Here is a 19,408-nt window from a genome sequence, read left to right as displayed (position 1 = left end):
ACTCCAGGGTGTCGAGGAGCCAGGCCTGCCAACTGCAGCAAGCTCGAACCTCCCAGGGCTGGCCAGGCAGGGTGCAGGGGCCCTGCCAGAATCCAGCAGGAGCTACCGGGGCTGTGGCCTCTGCAAAGAGCCTCCTATTGGCCATGAGTCCCAGGGTGCTCGGAGTGGGCAGGAAAGGGCAGAGAGAGGGGCTGGGGGGCCAGCAGCTTCTCAGAAGGTAGCAGCCTGTCTTTACGGAGGGATCGCTGAGTTGAGCCATGACGCCGCTGCCCAGGTCACCTGTGGAGAGGCTGCAGAACCCGGGCGAAGCCTGGCTGGGGCTGATGGCGTCGATCTACTTGCTGAGCGTCTGTGAGGTGATCCCTTGCCCTCTCTGAACACGTGCTTAGACAGAACTCCAGCTCTGCCCGTTTCAAGACTCCTGGGAGAGGCGGACGAGGCCCGGAAGCCACAGCCGATGAACTGCAATGAGGGTGCCAAGGAAATATTCGTAGTTCAGCCGCCACCAGGAGACGGTGGCCAGAGTTGACCAGAGTCACCAGGTAGGAGGCAAGGCGGCTGGTCCATGACTTGCCCCACGGTCACACAGCACGTCGGGGGCAGAACCTGGGAGGAAAGCCCATCTCTGCTCCCGAGGAGACGCAGCCAGGCCTGGTGGTCCCACCGACACCCTCCCAGAGCCGCAGGCAGAGCCCCTCAGGACCCCTCCCTGCCTGGAGGTGATCACTGTAGCCCAAGACGGGAGCAAATCCACACGTCCAGCAACAGGGCGATGAAACAGGATCCAGGCCGAGCGTGGAATACAGGCGCATGTCGGCAGGTCTAAATGGGGCCATCGCCCAGCGAGGTCCTACGGAAACTGGGACAAGCCAGGCTGCCAATGGCAACCGCTGCGAGATTCCACCCCACACCTCCTGGGACGGCTCTCACCAAAAAGAGGCAGAAGCTGGGCCTTCAGACACCACCAGCGGGCATGTCAGTCGGCGCTCTGCTGTAGAAAACAGCATGTCACTTCCTCAGTCAGACAAAGAGCTGCCGCAGGATCCCACCCACTCCTAGGTCTACGCCCGAGAGGTAAAGGTGAACATCCAGAAAGACCTGGCTGAAGGCTCAGAGCAGCTTCATTCAACACAGCCACAGAGCGAGACCTAAATGTCCACCAGCTGCAGGGTGATAAACAGAACATGGTCTCTCCAAACACTGGAATATTACTCAGCCATGAAAAGGAAGTGTTGCACACACTGCAGCTGAGCAAGCCTACCAAACGTCATGCTGGGTAAGGAAGTCAGTGGCCAAGGATCACGGCTACGACCCACAGGGTTCCTTAGGACAGACTGAAAACGCTCTGAAGTCCATCGTGGCGATTGTGCTGGTCAGCTCTTCATCACAGAGACCAAAATGCCTGACAAGAACAATTGGGGAGGAGGAGTGCACTGTGGCTCTTGGTTTCAGAGGTTGTGTCCGTGGTCAGCCAGGTGACCACGGTGAGGCCGGCATCATGCAGGAAGGGTGTGGGGGAGGAAAGCCCTCTGCCCGTGAAGCCAGGAAGCAGAGAGCAGGGAAGGGGCTACAGGCCAGCGCCCTCCTCCAGCCATGTCCCCCGCCCACGGCTCCTCCCCAGTCACTCACACTAGGGTGGCCGGCTGGGCCAGGCTGTCCTCCAGACGTTCCTGCGGGAACACGGGAGCTGGGCAGGCTTACTCCCAGACCACAGCAGCGACAACAGCAAACCTCCGGCTACAAGGAAAGCTGGCGAATCCCACGCTCCCAAGGGTGGACTTCCTGGCAGGTAAACAATGCGTCCACAAGGTCTTTAAAATCAGATGCAGGAGGGCGCCTGGGGAAAGGTCCCACCTGGGAAGGAATCTGCCAAAGGCAGGGATGTGGGATGCCCGGGAAAGAGGGCGCCTGCCAGCCCGGCTGAGGAGGGGCCCCGGGAGGAGAGGGGAGCCCTGGCCACAGTGTTGGGCTCTGCCCAGCTGCTTTTGTGAGGCCTCCTGAGCATCGGGCCTCACGGGCTGGCCCGGCCTCCTGGAGGAGCCGCCCGCTGCCACGGGGCCAGAGCTCCTGGGGGTGTCTGTCCACGAGGGCAGGTCAAGCTGTCCTCTTCCCTGGGCTTGAAATAGAAAAACCTACTCTGGGCTGCTTGGCCTACCCACGTGGGTCCCGGAGTCGGCCCAGGCACCATGACCAGACTCCCAGGACGGCAGCCCTGGGGACCATGGTCAGAACCTCCCTGCTCTGGTCCCAACAGCCACGATGCCCTGGGCCCCGGGACAAGGTCTGGGGCTCCTCCAGCAAGCCAGACGCCGGGGGCAGGGGGCATTGAGCACGTCGTTCTGGGGCCACACGAGGTGCCAAGCTCTGTGTCAGAGAAGACAACACGTCACGTGTCTCTGGACAGCCCTGGGGAGCAGGGAGGTGGTCATCGTCTCCTAGGTGGGGAGAAGGGTTCAGAGAGGGGAGTGGCTTCCAGACCTGGAGCCGGCCCTCAGACTCAGGCCTGAGCCCCCTGCCCACTCAAGCTGACCATCAGGAGAGCAGCTTGGTGGATCCACAGGGCTAAGTCAAAATGCGGGCAGCAGGTGAGGCCGGGCCGGGCTCCAGCTGCGTGTCCAGGCGTCCTTGTCTTGTCTCAGCTTCGTCCTTACCCTGCTTCCCCCGTGGCGGCCAGATGGTTTCCAACATCTGTCAGGGAGATCCTTGTGCATCCGAAACATACCCAGGGAGGCAGCCAGTGTGTCCGCCCGGCCTTCCCAGCAGACTCCAGAGAGTCGCTGAGCCTGGGTGGGTCTCGGTCACCCAGGGCATAGGCCTTAAGGCAGTGGATCCAGCCCAGAGCCAGGTGGACGCTGGCCTCCGGTGGAGGGAGGGGAACTGGGGACACTGAACGGGTTGCTGAATGAGAACTCAGAAGGGAGAGCCGTGGGAAGGGCAGGCAGATGGCCGGGACGCCTGCCTGGAGCTGGGTGCAGCTCAGGGGCACAGCCCTGGCCTGGCGCACAGGAGGCCCCAGTGTGCACCCGCAGCACCACCGGAAAGGAAGGAACGATTCCCGCTGCCCTGTTCTTAGTAAGCAGTCCTAAGACACAACTCTGAACCTGCTGCACCAAATAAAATGACCTCCCAGCTCCCCGGCTGCGGAGCGGGCCAGCAGGTGGACCCGGCCAGCAGGTGGACAGGCCTTCTCCAGGATCTGGGCACGTGACTTCCTTCAGCCAGTCACGGGCCAGCGGGCGCCCTGCTGCTCGGATGCTCCCCTGGTTTCTAGAACTGCCTCTGGGCCGACTGAGCCTCTGCAGTTCTGCGTAAGGTTCTCGCATGAGGCCAAGTCCAGGTCCTTGGGTGGACACCACCTGCTGGTCCGCCTCCTGCCTCCCGCTTCGGCCCTCACCAGGAGGGAGGAGCAGGTGCGCCTGCCTAGTCCCTGCCGTGGCGCATCCCGGCCGAGTGGAGCCGCCTCCCCAAGGTGCTCGGAGCCCTGCGCAGAAACAGCAGCGGCAGGAAGGGGACAGCAGTGGTCAGGAGGGCCCTGCAGGCCCCTGGCCGTGTCCTCTGGGAACCCTCACGTGCTGATTCTCCATCCCCAGTGGTGAAAGTGGGGCTCGCCCCCTCCCTGGGCAGCAGGCACCTCCTGCCGCTGCCCTCGGCCTCTCCCTGCGGGCGTCCCAGGGCGTCCCAGGGCGACCCGCCTCTCGCCACTCGGGCTCGGGCCCACAGCCTCCTAGGCAGGAGTGGGCCTCTCCCGCCCAGGCCGCTGGGACAGGTGGACTTGGGAAGCAGCCAGCCCTGCCTCATGCCGGCTCCTGGGAGAAGACAAGGACCTGGCTCAGGAGGGGACAGCGAGGGTGCTGGCAGCCTGGCCCCGCAGCCCGGCGGCTCCAGGGGTTCCCACAGCGGGTCACCTGCTCCCGAGAGCGGCTACACTGCAGGCCTCAGCGGAAACCCCCAAAACCTCCCTCCAGGGCCCGCGAGAGAAATGCTGGGAATCGGGAGCCCAGCGCGGTTTCCTAGGCTTTCTGAGTGCCCGCCTGTCCGCCTCTCCTCGCCTCCTCCCCAGCGCCTTCCCGTTACTTCTCCCACCAGAGGGGCCGCTCCCACGCCCACCAGCGCACGTCTTAACGCACTTCACAACCCTCCAGAGAAACATGCCAGAGCTACACATCCCTCCCGCTGCCCCGCAGCCATTGAACGTGGGCCTGGGGAGGCTCGGGGAGGGGCGTGGGGGAGGCCTGTGTGACTGGCTGTCCAGGGCTGTGGCCTCTTTCTCCCCTGGACGTCGACTGGGGAAGCCCCGCCATGGCACGGGAGGGGCCCTCGAAGGGAAAAGGTGGCCTGGGGACCTGGGTTGTGGGACAGCACAGGGTTCTGCCCCAGGGTCCACGTGAGCCCCCAGATCTTCAGAGCACACGGTGCCCCACCAACCCCTCCCCTGACCTGTCACTCACCAATCCACAGCAGGAGCCAGGCCAACGGCAGCAGGACCACAGGAAGTGACCAGAGAATGGAAGGTAATGGGGTCAGGGTCCCCGCTGAGTCACCAGGCTGGGCCTCCAAGGCCCGCAGGGGAAGACAGAGTGACTGGTAAGAGAGCAGCCAGGCCGGGACCAGCATGCCGCTCGGGGTGTGCCCATCAGAAGAGGGTAGCAACGGTGCCCTCTTTCCTGTGTAGCTCCCTCCCCAACAGACGGGAGGCCTGGAGTTGCTACATTGTCTGGTTTTTCATGAGAAAATAAGAAATAAGGACAATTTTAAAATATGAAACTTAATCTCAAATAGTGGCAGCAATTCAAAAAAAAGTCATTTTGAAGATACTGGTGGACTATACCGAACGTGGGGCAGGGCCGTGCAGGCTGCGGCTGCGGCAGCTCATCTCTGGCTTATCCCCATGTGCCCAGCTGCGGCCACGCACCAGAGCCTGGCGTCCAGGACAGCAGGCTTCATCCGAGGTCTTGCACAGGGCCTGGCTGCTGGAGGGCCACAGCCCAGGTGGCAGTCCCCGGCAGAGTGGACAGGTCCGGCTTCTGCAGCCAGCTGTGAGCTTGAATCCTAACCCTGCTGCCAAAGAGCTGGGAACACTGAGCCAGTCACATGTTCCTTTGTCCTTTGCCTGATTCCAGAGTATTTGAGGTCCTTCCATGAATGCATGAAGAAATGCAAAATGCTGTATAAACAAACCAAATCAAACAGAAATTCAGCCCTGAGGGAAAACCAGGGCTGGTAATCGGACTCAGAATTAAGGTTTGTCCAAAAGCACACAAACGCAGATTCCAGTGATTCTGTACCATGGCTAGCGCAGGACCCAAATGTTGCCTTGGGTTTCCTAGCAGCCAAAGCAAAGAAGCAAAGCAAACACACCGGTGCTGTCCTTCGCTGTCCTTTGGGAATAAAAATGCACCAGTTGACCAAAGCAGCTGTTTTCCTGGTAGTAGGCCTGAGATAAAATCGCTTCCAGGCTCTCCCTGGAGGAATTTTTTTTAATGATGTAGTAAACAATAACTCTAGGTGCTGGTGAGAAAATTTTTATTTCCTACATCTGTTTCTTTAATGTCCTTCTATGTGGGCTGATGACATGAGACCAAAAATAGATCAGTTAAAGCAAGCATCAGAGGAAAGGAGATTCAAGTGTGCCGTTCCCCATTGATCCGTGGACGAGACTCTGACCCACAACCTTCTCAGGTGAAAAGTGGACCAAATGCCGGGCCTGCCTTTTAGGATTGATATCAGCTCAAATGGAACAAGCTGTATAAATTGCCTGTCATGGTTTCTGGAACATAGTGGGTCTGATTGCGTTCATTAGCAAGGTTGCTGATGAGCAACTTCTACCTCCCTTAACAGAGCAACACCTGACCGTGTGGCTCACATCATCCGCCCCGGAGCTTGGCGGGTTGCAGTCCATGCTCCACGCAGTCATTCAGGGACTCGGGCTCCTTCCCAGAGCTTCAAAGTCCTCTCCATTCAGCCGGGGCACAGAGGAAGAAGTGTGAGAGGTTTCAGTGGGCCCGGCATGGAAGTGGCACGCAGAATTTTCACCCATGACCCACTGCCCAGATACCTACCAGTTTCTTGACACAGTCAACAGAAACAGACAGGCAATCATGGTCTGTGTCCCAAATGTTTGGGAAAAAAGGAAGACACAGTTTTTGAGGGAGCTCGTGAGTTCCTGGAGTCTCTGCCACTACCAAGAATCAAATGGAGCTTGGTTCTTCATGTCGGCCAACGAGGGAGGCGGCTCTGGGGCTAGCAGGGTCTCCCCCTGACTGTCTGCCCCTCAGCCACCCTGTGTTCTCTGGTGTCTGGAAACAGGGAATTTGAACTCTGGTCACTGACCTTTCCCACAATCCGTCCTTTTTAGTTTTATGGACCGTTGAGAAAGCACAGCGCCCAGGGCCAGACGCCTCCTCTGCTGGTCAAGCTCAAATGGAACACTTGCCTGTCCTCAGCTGAGCACGTGCTACTTACCTGCGGGCTCAGGGCAGGACCTGAAATGCCTCTCAGGTACCCCTACCCCTAGGGTCCTGCAGCTTCATTAAGGAGACAAAATCAGCCACACACAGACGACTCCCACAGGACACTGGATAACTCACCGAGAAGACTGAAGGTGGTTTCCAAGAACACGTGAACTAGAGCAAGCTACATACCTTGAAGTGGAATGAGAGAAGACACCAGGCGAAGTTGGTCATAAATGGAGCCACAAATAAAGTCCCTTCGCCACCACGGATGTCCTGGACGTTCATGGCGGCCAGGCCACGGAATGGACCTCGGCTTCCTAGCCAGGGTGGAGAGGGAAACTCGGTCACGTGTGTCACTGTGACCATGCCCTCTGAACAAGCCAGAGGCCCGGGAGGGTTGCAGCCGGAGCCGGCATCTTGCCTGTGTGCCCCCCAGGGAGGTGCTAGTACCCGCCCCCGCCACCGGGGAAAGAGGAGCTCCAGCCTGCCCAGTCACACAGCGGGCGGGACAAGAACTGGACACCCATCCTGCTCTCTAACCCGCCTCCTAGATCCAAGACAAAGCTCTCCCAGGTTGACCCAAGTGTGGACACTAGTCACCCACATCCTCGCCACAGGCCCGGGGCAGGGCACAGCCTCCGTTCCCTCTCTCCACACCTCGTGTCCCGGCCAATGCACACGTCGGATCCTCAGCCAGCATCCCCATGGTGGGTCCTTCCACCTGCGCAGCTGGTTCCCATCTGCTGCCCGGCGTAGGCTGGAGAGGCGGTGGCGTCTGTATCGTAAGCAGTTCTTGCTCCTGACTGTTCCTCTCGGCTGAGCTTTGACTGAATGTTGCCTCAGTCATTCAACAAATTCGCCTGGAAGGTGCACACTGCCAGGCCCAGGCCTAGCTCAGGCCCCACCCAAGAACACAGCGGCGGGACCCCACCCTCAGGACCTCCATGAACTTACAGAAGAGACCGGCATGACCCAGAGAAAACACTAGGAACACAGCGGTAAATCCACAAGGGAAGTGTAATGGAGGAGCCGGGGTTTCAGCGAGGCAGTTCCCTCTGGGGGAACGACGTTTAATCCGGAGACTAAGCGAGGAAATGAACCTGGTCAGACTAAGAGGTGACACCAAAGCCCTGGGCTGGCATGGGGGAAGCTTTGAGTGGGGAGATGGCTTAGAGGGGACAAGGACCTGCAAGGCAGCCCGGTGGCTGGGAATGCCGGGCGAAGGGAAGATGTCAGGGGCAGGGCATGGAGGAGGAGGCAAGGAAGGCGGCTTCTCCTGCTTTAGAAATCGCTGGAATGTAGGCTTCCTGGCACGCGCACGAATCTTGGTGATTCTGTAATGCAGAGCTGAGAACAGACCCAAGGCATCGATCTGTTGAAAGGAAGGAAGGATAAATGGATGGATGACGGATGGGTGGACAGACTAGATGGGTAGGTGGGTGGATGGATGGATGGACAGTCAGACTAGATGGGTAGGTGGGTGGATGGATGGATGGACAGTCAGACTAGATGGGTAGGTGGGTGGATGGATGGATGAATGGATGATGGATGGATAGATTTTGGATCATGGATGAATGGATGGACAGATGAATGACAGACAGATGGATGATGAATGATAGATGAATGGATGGATGGACAGGATGGATGGTGGGCAGATGGATGATGGGCGGATGATGGATGGGTGGATGCACGCATGCATGTGTGCATGGATGGATGGATAGATCGTTGGATGGATGGATGGATGGAAGACTGAAAGACTCCTGTAGCCACCTTGGGAGGGACAGGAGACAGAATCCCCACTGGAATGCTTGTCCTTAATCATGCAGAATCAGGACCAGTTGGAGGGAACTCCTTGAAGAAGATTTTAGCTCTGCGCTAAGAAGTTGTGTTTGGTCAAATGAAGGCACTGGATCAGAGAGTCCAGCAGGGGACCCGCCCATTCCAGAGAAGACTGGCCTGGCACTGGACACGGGAGGGGTGTGGCGATCGCCGTGGGCTGCAGCAGGGCCAGAGGGAACTGATGGTGTGCGGTGCCTCCCCGCACACTGTGCTGTGCGGGTGCTGACGATGATGCTTGTCCGTTCCTGCACACCCACTATGTGCTAGGCCCTGGCACATAAGATGTGTCTGCTCCCCTTGTTCTCACCGCCATCTTGCTGGGCCGTGCTATCGTGCGCCCACCCTCCTCATTCTGCAGAGGAGGGCTGTGCCCTTGGGTTCGGTCGTTCCCTCCGCCATCTCATGAATCCCGATTGGAGCCCGTGGCAGGTGTGGCAGGTGGAGCAAGAGGCCCCGGGGCCAAAGCGGGAGGGAGGCGGCCCAGGGCTCTCCAGGCAAGGTGGGGGGTTGACCCGAAGGAGCAGCCTGCGTGTGCGGGGCTCGAAGCAGTGGAGGCCGGGGACCTCACCAGCAGGTGCCAGGATGGTGGTCGGGGGTTGTCGCCGGCCTCAGGTTGAGCTGCGTCCGGATCGGGAGGTTTACAAGGTCAACGTCATGGGTTCAGAGCCAGGAGGGAAGCGCCCCTGCTTTGCTCGGGCAGGGTCTCGAGGGCAGGGTCCCGGGGGCAGGGTCCCGGGGGAGGGTCCCAGGGGCAGGGTCCCGGGGGCGACAGGAGGGAAAGTCCTGGTGCAGCCGAGGCCCCAGGACTGGGGCGCCTTCCCCCGCAGCCGCGATTCTCTGGGTCGGCCCCACCCACGACCTTCGCCCCAGGCCTCGTGGTGACAGGGATGCCCTGTGACACCCTGGCTTGGACAAGCTCAGGCAGCTGCTCGTCAGGGCCGCTCTCAGGGTCGTGGGCCGGGGCCACACGTCTGCGTGGGTGGAACCACTCAAGCTTCCCGCCACTGCTGTCCAGCAGGGACTCGGTGCCACGCAGGCTCTGGAGGTGACACTGGTGGGCACAGAGGGCCATGTGCCTCCCTCATGCTGTTGCCTTCGAGTGGAAAGAGGGGCGGTAACCAAGGAACCTGAGATCCCTCGAGGCCGAGGGAGAAGGGACAGAGTTGGGGCTATTCAACCAGGGTGGTCAGGGTTGGGGTCTCTCAGAGGAGGTGACGGTTGAGCAATAAGATGAAGCCCCTTGGGAGGTCTGGGGGCAGGGCATTCCAGGCAGGGGGCAGCACATGCAAAGGTCCTGAGGTTGGGTGAAGTCCAGCATGGTTAAGGGGCAGGAGGCTGCTGTGGTCAGACCACAGTGAGCACAGGCCAGAGAGGAGGGGTCTGCAGGAGCCAGAGGGCTGGCTCAGTCAGAGCAGACTTCCATCCCGTGTGCGAGGATGCCCTGGAGCGGTGGGACCAGGGCGTGCGGTTGGGGACCGAGCCGCTGTGAGCGAAGGCTCACTATGATCCCTGTCCCTCCCCTGGGCGGGCCTGGTCAAGAGAACCCCAGTCTCTCATGCAGGGTTGAGCACAGGGGCCCCCCACACTCGGCAACCTGCCCATCTCTCCCTCTGACCCTGGCACCCCAAACAGTGACTCACCTAGTGAGCCAGCCAGCGACCAACACGCTGGCGAGAAGGGCGCCGTGTGTGAGGTTAAGGGAGCGCGCCGCGGGGTGCCGAGTGCAACTGCTTTATTCAAAGGCTGACGGGGCTGGCGCGAGGGGCTGCTCTCAGCGCTTCTGCTCCTGGTGGGGGAGACGCACGGACGTGCAGCTTGGTGGCTAAAAATAGGAGGAACCTCAGTCTGTCTCCATGAGACGGGACCCACAGCAGCACAGCCCACGTCTCCCTCCGAGCCGAGGGACGGTTGGGGACCTGGCCGGGAGGGTGGGCCCCTCCCCCGGCCCCTGCTTGGTGCAGCCTGTGGCCAGCTCCCTCGCCCGCCAGGCCTGGGGTAGGAGTCTGACGCCCCCAGAGCCTGGCCACCTCCCCCATGTGACCTTGGGCTGGGCTCTGAGGACAAAGAGCAGCCCGTTGGAGCCTCTGAGAGGCTGCGGGCGCAGGTGCCCGACCTGGGAGGGGCACTGGGAGCAGACCCATTGTCCCGGGGTCTCCCAGGTTCAGGTGGGCACAGGGCCCTCATGGCCCGCTGCCTTTGGCCGGTGCCCATGCCAGGCCAGGAGGAGGAGAGGTGCTTCCGCTGGCACGCGGAAGCTTGGGGCACGAGGGCAGGTGCCTCCTCCCGCCTCCGGCCAGCCAGCCCTGTCCTGCCACCCATCTGCCTGGTGCCACTTCACTCACTGGGCTCACTCACCACGAATAAGCAGCCACGGTTCTGGGTTCAAAGTCCCTGACCAGGGCAAGGAGACCAGACCAGGGGGCTCGTGCACTGCCCCTAGGAACTCAGGCCCGTGGTGCTGGGACAGCAGCCGTGGTGGGGCCGGGCAGTGGTCCGTGGGGAGGCAGCTGCAGAGCCAGGGTTGCCCTGCAGGGGCTTCTCAGGAGCCCCCGCCTGGGGACCTGGGACGCCCCTTCCTTTGCTTTCTTCTTCTGCAGCCTCTGCCCTTCCTTCCTGCCAGCTCATTCCCCTCCGGGTCTCCTGCTCTGCTCCGGGGCGCAGGGTCCCCTGAGCTCCCCTGCCAGCAGGCCCCTCTCGGCCACCCCAGCCCGCGACCTTCCCGCACGGCTTGGCTCCTGGGCCTTGGCCGGCGCTGCCCCCCTGGGGCCTTCTTGCCTATTTTCACAGTCAAGGTCCCTGGGGCCCCACAGCCCCTGAGACAGCTTTGAAAACTGCACACGCCGCACACACATTCTGGGCCTGAAGGGTCGCACAGGATGCGGTCCATGGGCTGCTCGCTGAACGTGGGCTTGGATGCGAACCTGGCGGAACCCCAGAAGCTGGGGCTTTTAAGTCCAGCGCACAGGCTGAGCGGCAAGGCTGACCCTCCCCACCCAACCCCAGGGAGAAGCCATCGTGTGGCTGAAATGCACATGAAAGCCAAAAGGGGCAGAGAGTGCGCCCTGCGCTGCAAACCAGAACCCGCCTGAGGTACCTGATGCCCCTCCTGCTTCCCATGCTGCTTTGCCACCCCCACGCCCATCTTTGAGCATCTTATAAATGACGTCCTATAGCCCACGTCCTCTCACGCCCGGCTTCTTGGTCCACGTTGCGTGAGCAGCAGAACCTTGTCCTTCCTCTTCGCTAGCTTCCCGCTCTGTGAGGATCTCCAGTGAATGGGTCCATTCTCCTGTGGATGGACACTTGGGCTGTCCCCAGTTTGGGGCTAGTTACTGCTATGAGACTTTGTCAACAGGTGCCTGAGTTCACGTACGAATGTACGAACGTGCTTCCGTTGGGTGTCTACCTGGGAGGGGAGTTGCTGGACCCAGGGCACAGAAGTAGGTCTAACAAAAAACAGATGCTGCCAGGCCATTTTCCAAAGTGGCTCTGCCACCTTATACCCACCACCATGGAGCAGAGGCCCTGATGCTCCGTGTCCTCATCAACTCTTGCTATTGTCAACATTTTCCATTTATCCATCTGCCCTGGTTATCTCACTGTGACCAGTTTTCATTTCTGCAATTACTGATGAGATTCAGCACCTTTTCATATATTTATGTCACTGAGATGTTCTTATTGTGGGGTGACTGGTTTTTGCCCATGTTTTATATTGAGTTGTTCATCTTTTCGGTATCTATTTGTAGTCCTGCTTATTTTGGAATAGAGTAAGCTCTTGGTGGGGTGTGTGTGTGATGCTTCCCCGCTTTATAATCTGCCCCTTCGCTCTCTCATTGATGTCTTTTGACAGGCACGGAGGTGTTCCCTTGTGTTACTTTCTATAAGTTTTACATTTTCCCCTTGACATTTAGATCTATCACTCTCTAAAATCAATGTTGCCAATGGCGTGAGGTAGGGATCCGGCTTAGTTTCTTTTATGTGTATTTCCCAGGACCCGTCACTAAAAAGGTGAGGTGGCCTTCCCCCATTGCTTGGCAGTGACACACTTGTCCTTACTACCCCACAGGTCCCCTGGAGTATATCCTCACACCAATGCCACACTTAGTGACCGTAGTGTTGTGATAGGAGCTGGCACCCAGGCCAGCAAATTCTCCTCTTCAGTCTTCTTCAAAAATTGGCTCTTCTGTATCCTTGTGTTGCTACATATAGTTTTTAAAAAACTGGAATCTGTTTTCCAAGTTGTTTACACACACACACACACACACACACACACACACACACACACACCCGTTAGGATTTTATCAGGGTTCTGTGCACTAAATCTGTTGACCAGCTTGAGAGCATCGACTTCTTTACAACATGAGCAGCATACGCCCTGCTTACTTCGGCCTCCTGGATGCCTCTTAATAATGCTTTACTGTTTTCTGAGTATTTTTCAGGTGAACCAATTTTTTAAAAACCATTGAGAGGGGAGGGTCCAGGCGGCATTTGGACACAGCAAGATCACAGAGGTGGCCCCACCCAGAGTGCTCCCAGAGGGTCTTCTTGGGTGGCCCCGGCTCCAAGATGCACCTGTCTGGACCCTCCCCGTGCCCGCTCCCCTGCCCATCACTGCCCAGCGTGCAGCCTGGTCCGTGGGTAGTGCAGGGAGCATGCAGGTCAGCCCCGCCCCGTGGTGCCAGCTCAGGGACGCCCAGCCCCATGGCAGGCTGAGGGCAGGGTGGCAGGCGCACCTGGCCGTGGAGACTGCGTCTTCGGGAGCCATGTGTTGACACCTCCCCACGGAGGAGTCTCACGTACCCTTGTCACACAGTCTTTACTAATGACCAACAGGCAGTAAAGAGGGACGGTGGCCGCAGCCGAGGACCTGGACACCCACCGCGGCTGTCCTGCGCTGTCCTCCTGGTTTCTGCGCACGCTCTGCACTGGCTTGTTCTGGTTTTAAAGCGTCGGGCGTTGGAGCTTCTCACCTGATGCCGACCCTGCATCCTGGACAGCGAGGCCAGAGCGCCACTGCGCGGGCCCCTGACCAGCACCAAGCGCCAGGTGCCAGCACAGACGTGGCAGTGGCTCCCTCAGGGACCCCAGGCCCTCTCGGCTGTCCCCACACACAGACCCCAAGGCACAGAAAGGCCCGTGACCCAGCCAGGCGGCTCAGCGAGCTCTGGGGGCCCTGCTCTTGGCTGGTGGATGGAGGATGCTGCTGGCTCCTGGGGAGGCTCAGCCTCCCCTGTGGGCTCCTTCCTCTGGGCCTGAGGCGCCTCTTCCTTCTGCAGCTTAGGAGTCGTGAGGTGTGGATCCAGCCGTGGAGTCCCCCGGGCAGGCCCGAGTCTGCACTTCCAGGCTGTGTGTGACCAAGGGCGAACCTGCACCTCTCTGAGCTCGTGTCTCCTGGGGAAATGGGCTCTGGGAGTCCCAGGAAGACAGGGGGACAGAAGGATTGTGAGCCCAGAGGCGCTCCCAGGAGGCAGGCCTGCCCAGCGGGTGGTTGTGGGCAGCGTCCCTGGCGGGGAGGAAGGTGGCCCTACCCAGCCCCCAGCCCCCAGCTCAGGACCCCAGCCCTGCCCTCCTCCCTCTGCTGAGGACACTGGCAACCAGCAGCCAGGCCCGGGGCAGATGGGCCGTCCTGGCCGCCCACCCGTGGTCCCAGGTCCTGCCACTCACTCGGCCTGGCCCAGAGCAGGCGGGGCCCCAGCATCAGAACGTCCCAGAGAGCCTTCCTGGCTGTCACCCAGCTAAGGGACCAGGTGGCAGAGCGGTGGGGCCTGGCAGGGGCAAGCGGGGGCAGGGGCCTCTCTGCCCCTGGCTGGCGGGAAAGGGCCGCACCAGAGGCTGACCTGCCACGAGGCCCCAGCGCCCGGTGGGGCCGTCATTGGCCCAAGTCTCATGCAGGAGAGGAGCAGGAGGTGTCCACCCGAGTCCCCGCAGCTCGGCCCCGAAACACGAAGACACCCGGCGCTCGGGACCAACAGAGGCAAGCTCCCCCACAGGGCCCCCCGTCCCCATGCCACCCCCTGCCTCCAGAAGTCACCCACCCCAGAATCAATCATTAACAGTGACGAGCAAGTGTGGCGAGCTTGCATGGCACTCCTCCCAGGGCTGGGTGCTCTTCTAAGCCCTCGCACCTATTATCTCATTTAACCCTCACAACGACCCTGTGAGGCTAGTGCCTTTATTAGCCCATTGTCCACATGAAAGGAGTGAGGCACAGAGAAGCCAAGTAACAGGCTCAAGGCCACACAGCTAGATATGGACTCATCAGCTCCATTCACAGATGCAGACACTGAGGCACAGGAAAGACAAGAGCTGCCCATGGTCACCCAGTTAGTAAGTGGTCCAGTTAGAATTTGAGCCTCGGTTCTGAAGTGCCCTGTGAGCTACTATTTCTGTTTTTCGCTAAAAGTCCGCGTCCCCTGGGGCAGACTGCACAGCTCCAGGAAGTCAGCGAGGTAGAGTGTGCGATCCCAGGGCCGCGCCAGGGCTGGGTGCTGAGCTCTGAGCTGAGTCAGCACACACCTGCCCTCTATTGCTCCAGCTAGGATGCACCAGGCCTTTTGCAAACGCTCAGCCTCCTGAGAGGCCAAGAGGAGGAGAGCCTGGTCTCAGGTCAGGTGGACCAAGTTGCAGTCTGGTCCTGCCATGCTTGGCTGTGTGGCCTTGGACAAGTTGCTTTGCTTCTCTGGGCGGCCCAGCATGCAGTGTGGAATGGAAATGATAACAGCCCCTACCGGGAAGGCGGAGGAGAGGATTAAACGTGGGAACACATCATGGGGCCGAGAAGCAGCTCCTAACCCTCTTCCACTCAGAGTCGCCGTGAGGGTAGGTGGCAGCTCAGTTAAGCCAAGGGCCAGCTCCTTGCCCTTCTGGGCTTCACACATCCACAAGATGGGCACACTGACAGGACTCAGTGCTCCCGCAGGTCAGTGCATCCGGAGGGCTGAGGAGGCACCTAGTGCTCAGCCCGTGTCCCCTCCTGCCATGCCACAGCCACCGCTGAGGATGCACAGAGAAGGCAGCTCTCGGGCCATGATAAGCCTCCGCTCCGCTCCTGCCACAGGCTTCCGACTGCTGCCCACCGTGTGCTTCAGAGCACAGAAGCTCTGCCTGTGTTATGAGAAAGTGGACTCTGGGCGCCGTGACCCCAGCCTCTGGCAGAGCTGCCTCCACTGGGTTTCAGGAAAACGCCAGCCCATGACCTTTTCAGAGGTCCCCTGGGACCCCTGCCTCTGGACTTGATTGACGTGTCTTTGAGAAACTCAGGAAGAGTCTGTCCACTCAGGCCTCTTGGGCCCTTGGTGAGCTCCCCTTGGAACTGACCTCAGGAGCAAGTGTGCTTCTGTAGGCAAACACGACAAAGAGGACCAAGGCGTGCAGCGTCTTTCCCTTTTTGCCTTGGCTGCCAGGTACATCGCTGCCAGATTCTGTACCCCGTAAAGGTGGTTTGCTCATGGAGGGCAGTGCAGCGTGAGCGTCAGCTTGAAGTCAAAGTTGGACCTCGGGCTCCTCTGCTCATCACTGTGCCACTTAAGCAAGTGGTTTCATCACCTGAGCCTGTTTCCTCCTCTGTAAAGAGACAGCCCCTGAGTTCCACCTTCTCCAGACCACATGAACTTGGCAGCCCCTTCCTCTCGGAGCTTCGGTCTCCTCTGCGTGCTAATGACCACGCTGCAGGAGTGGGGCGAGGACGCGCAGGCACAGCCTGGTGCCTGTGCATGGCTGGCACCTCGTGACCGGAGAATGAAAAAGACTGGCTTTGCAGAGGAAGCCCTGCCGGCCGGGGGACGGGGCCCAGGCCGCCTCTGTGGAGGAGCAGACTTCCTGCAGCGGCGACTCTACCACCAGGCCTGGCGGACGTCTCCAGCCGGAAGTCGGGGCCAACACCCCGGAGGCACCTGGAGGAAGGGTCCACCTCGCCCAGGCATCTTCAGCTGCCCCAGCTCAGCGAGCCCACATTTTGTGGGGTGCACCTGCCCAGAGGCGTGGTGCCAGGGAGCCCAGCAGCCCTCCTCTGCCCGCTGTGCCCGGAGGCTCCCGACACTCACATCCAAACTGGCAGCCCCTCCCAGGCCCTGGCGGCCCCCACGGGACTGGTGCCAGCAGAGGGGCACAGTCTGTGCGGGCAGGACTGGGGACAGGGGGCGCCGCGTGAAGGCCAAGCCCAGGCGCCGCGTGGCTGCAGGCTGTGCCCAGGCCCACGGAGGCCCATCCCCACCCTGGCCCCCAGGCCCAGGTCCCTGCCCTCCTGGCAGCTGGTTCTGGACCCAGCGCCCATTCCTCTCCAACCCCAGTGCTCTGGCCCGCAGCCGCCTTCCCTGCCCAGGAGAGCAGAGTCCAGAGCCGGGCAGGACACACCCGTTCGAATCCTGCCTCAGGCAGGAGCCCACCACCCTGGGGCTGTGTGCTGATTGGACATGGGAAGGTAGAAGCTGTCCTTTGGCGGACGTGACTGAAATACCCGGGAGGAGAGAGGTTCAGGGGACACACTGAGACCCGGGCTCCTGGAGAGCAGGTCCCAGGCCCCAGGGCGGCCCCGCCCCTTCTTACTGCCTGCTGCTTGGCCTGGGTGCCAGGCCACATGGTACGTGTGGACAGTGTCAAGCTGACCACTGGGCCACTTGCTTGGCACTGGGCTGCAGGGTCCCAGCAACGGAGGGCCTGTGTCCTGGGAGGGCAGCTTGGCGCTCGCACGTCGAAGATGAGGGTGGGATCCTCTGCAGCCGCTCAGGGGCCAGAGGCACACAGGACTCTGAACCTCCAGCCACAGTCCACTCCCACGGTTCCAGCGGCCACGGCCCTCAGGCTCCCTGGCCTGGGAGGCACGTTTCCGGGAGGTGCGTGTGGGAAGGTCTCCACGCAACCCGGCCCGGAAGCCCACGGCTCCCGCTGGCTTGCCTCCTGCACCAGGGACACCTTGTCTCCAAGCCCTCTGCCCCACCCTCGTGCAGCAGCTCCGTCCTCCTCCTCAGGTGTGCGACTCAGAGCCACAGCGGCTTCTAGAATGGTCTTGTCTGCATACACCGCAACATCAGGCCCCTCCTTTGTTCTAAAGACTGTACTTCTGCTAATGCGTCCCTGCATCGTGCACCGCTCTTGATCACCCAGGGTGCAGGCAGGGCTGCCGGCCTCTGAAGCTCATGTCCTCCAGTCATCCTCCTCCTCTCCCTTCTCCCTGCCCTTCTTTCCCTCCATCTCTTCCTTCTTTCCTTCTTGTGTTCTCCCTGTTCAGAGCAATGCACCTCGAATGTCTGTTGAGGGGGTTCAGCTGGGCGGGCCCCAGACATTCACAAAAGAATGAGCCTGTGTCCAGCACTGCTGTCTGGCAATGCAGAGGGCAGAAAAGTACAGCTGTGGCCCTGACCTGTGATTAGAGACAGGACAAAGGGCAGAGGGACTTGGGGATGTGAGCAACCACGTGTGTGCCCAAATGCGAGGCAAGCCAAACAAAGTCGGGGGACGGTCCCATCAGCCCGAGAAGACGCAGGGTCGTGCTGGGTCACGCACACTGGAAGAGGGGAGGGGATGGCCGGAGCCCCTGCCCGTTGCCGTACCACAGCTCCATACTAAATGGCTCTGGTATAAATGCTCACTTGGGAAGACTGCTTTGTCTACTTCCGAGGTCCAGGAAACAACTGGACCCGAGTCCTGTTCTACGTGGTTTTGACGCCAGCGTCACCCACAATGGAGGAACAGCTGTCTCCAGAGCTAGTCTCACTCAGAGGATCTAGAGTCTACACCGCGGTCCTCTCCAGTCAGCGTGCCAGGCACCCACGGGACACAGGGTCTCCACCCGAGAGGACGGTCGGGGACCTGGGCCAGGGTGAGCACAGTGGCCTGCACAGCTTGGCTGCTTGCTGCCATTGCCAGGTCCCTCTGCTTTGCAAGCCTCCAGCTAGGGAAATCCACCCGAGCCCCTGTGAGGTCCCCACCTCTGCAGCTGCGACTCACAAGGACTGCAGGTGCAGGGCGCTCCCCTCCCTTCCCCAGCCAGGAACCTGGGGTTAAAACTCAGTGACCAAGAGCCCCTGCACTCCATGCCAGACCACCTCTGTTCAGAACCACCAAGCATCTGGGCGTGGCTTCGGGAGCTGGAGGCTCTCGGCAGCCTGGAAGAAGGAGCGCTCTGGCATGGGTCCTGTGCCACGGGCAGAGGGCACCAGAGCAGCCAAAGCAGGGCCTCTCTCCTGCCCCGGCCCTTCATTCACAGCCCAACGCAGGCGGGCGCAACCTCCTACCTGCCGCCAGGTCTCTGGCACTCCGGAGCCTCAACTTCCCTACCTGTGTAGTGGAGGCAATGACTTCTCACAAGGGCTTCAGGGAGGCAAGCGCTGGAAACTAGAGCGAGCACCAAAACCCGCTGGTCTGCAACCGGGTCATCTTGGACAGGTGGCTGCACCTCCCCACCGGGTCTCCGAGCTTGTGTTTCCCTCTGTAAGGGTGGGGGGAGGGACAAGGGCCGGCACAGAGGGACTCCGAGAAGACCTTGGGGTGAGTGAGTGGATGACGGGGAAGGAATCCTGTCGCCCCCTCTGCAGGAGCCCTCGCCTCTTCCCACAAGCAGTTCCTGGGGCCAGATGGAGCTTAGTGCCCCCAGGTTCTCCCCACCCACCCAAACAGCGGATTCTCATTACTCCGTCTTGCTTGATGTTCCTTCCCGCTTGGGCCACTGTGTTAAGGATCTTAATTGCTTGTCATTTCTGTCCTCGCCACTAGCAGCCCTGTCCACCCTCTGTATCTACAGGGCCCAGCTTGGCACTGGGCACACAGGACGTGCTCGGTAAATATTTTAATGAACGAGTGACTGAGTGAATTACTGCACATGGGTCCCCTCCTCCTGATCGTTGGTCACCGCCTAGGCTTCTCCCACGGCTGGCCTTGTGGCCGAGGGAATAGGAAAGTCCCCAACCCGACTTGGCCCGCCTTCAAGCCTTTGGCACCATCCCAGGCAAGGAGTCCCCGCCCTCCCCACCCACCCAATTCCAGCACCCCGCGCGGCGCTCCCCGGGCCGGGCCTGGCTGGAGGAGGCGCACAGTAGGCTTCTCGAAGCGCTGGCACACATGGGAAAGGGCAGCAGGCCCACGACCCTGGCGCCCGCGGGCGCTCGGCTGCCCCGCGCGCC

General features: G+C 60.6%; 2 long non-coding RNA genes across 2 annotated transcripts; both read right to left on the bottom strand.

The window, feature by feature from the left end:
• Positions 1-6,130: 6,130 nt before the first annotated feature.
• Positions 6,131-8,320, bottom strand: LOC306664170. The gene is made up of 5 exons (XR_013764667.1): positions 8,223-8,320; positions 7,639-7,824; positions 7,110-7,312; positions 6,463-6,641; positions 6,131-6,296 (listed from the first exon to the last, which is right to left on the bottom strand). It is a non-coding gene; the product is annotated as an uncharacterized lncRNA (long non-coding RNA).
• A 941-nt stretch (positions 8,321-9,261) lies between these two features.
• LOC306664154 lies at positions 9,262-11,218 on the bottom strand. The gene is made up of 3 exons (XR_013764664.1): positions 10,647-11,218; positions 9,932-10,113; positions 9,262-9,384 (listed from the first exon to the last, which is right to left on the bottom strand). It is a non-coding gene; the product is annotated as an uncharacterized lncRNA (long non-coding RNA).
• Positions 11,219-19,408: the final 8,190 nt, after the last annotated feature.

The sequence above is a fragment of the Sciurus vulgaris genome, assembly GCF_902686455.1.
Source record: "Sciurus vulgaris genome assembly, chromosome: 6".
Classification (NCBI taxonomy): domain Eukaryota; kingdom Metazoa; phylum Chordata; class Mammalia; order Rodentia; family Sciuridae; genus Sciurus; species Sciurus vulgaris.
Note: the sequence above shows the minus strand (reverse complement) of the source record. Positions and strands in the feature narration are given on the sequence as shown.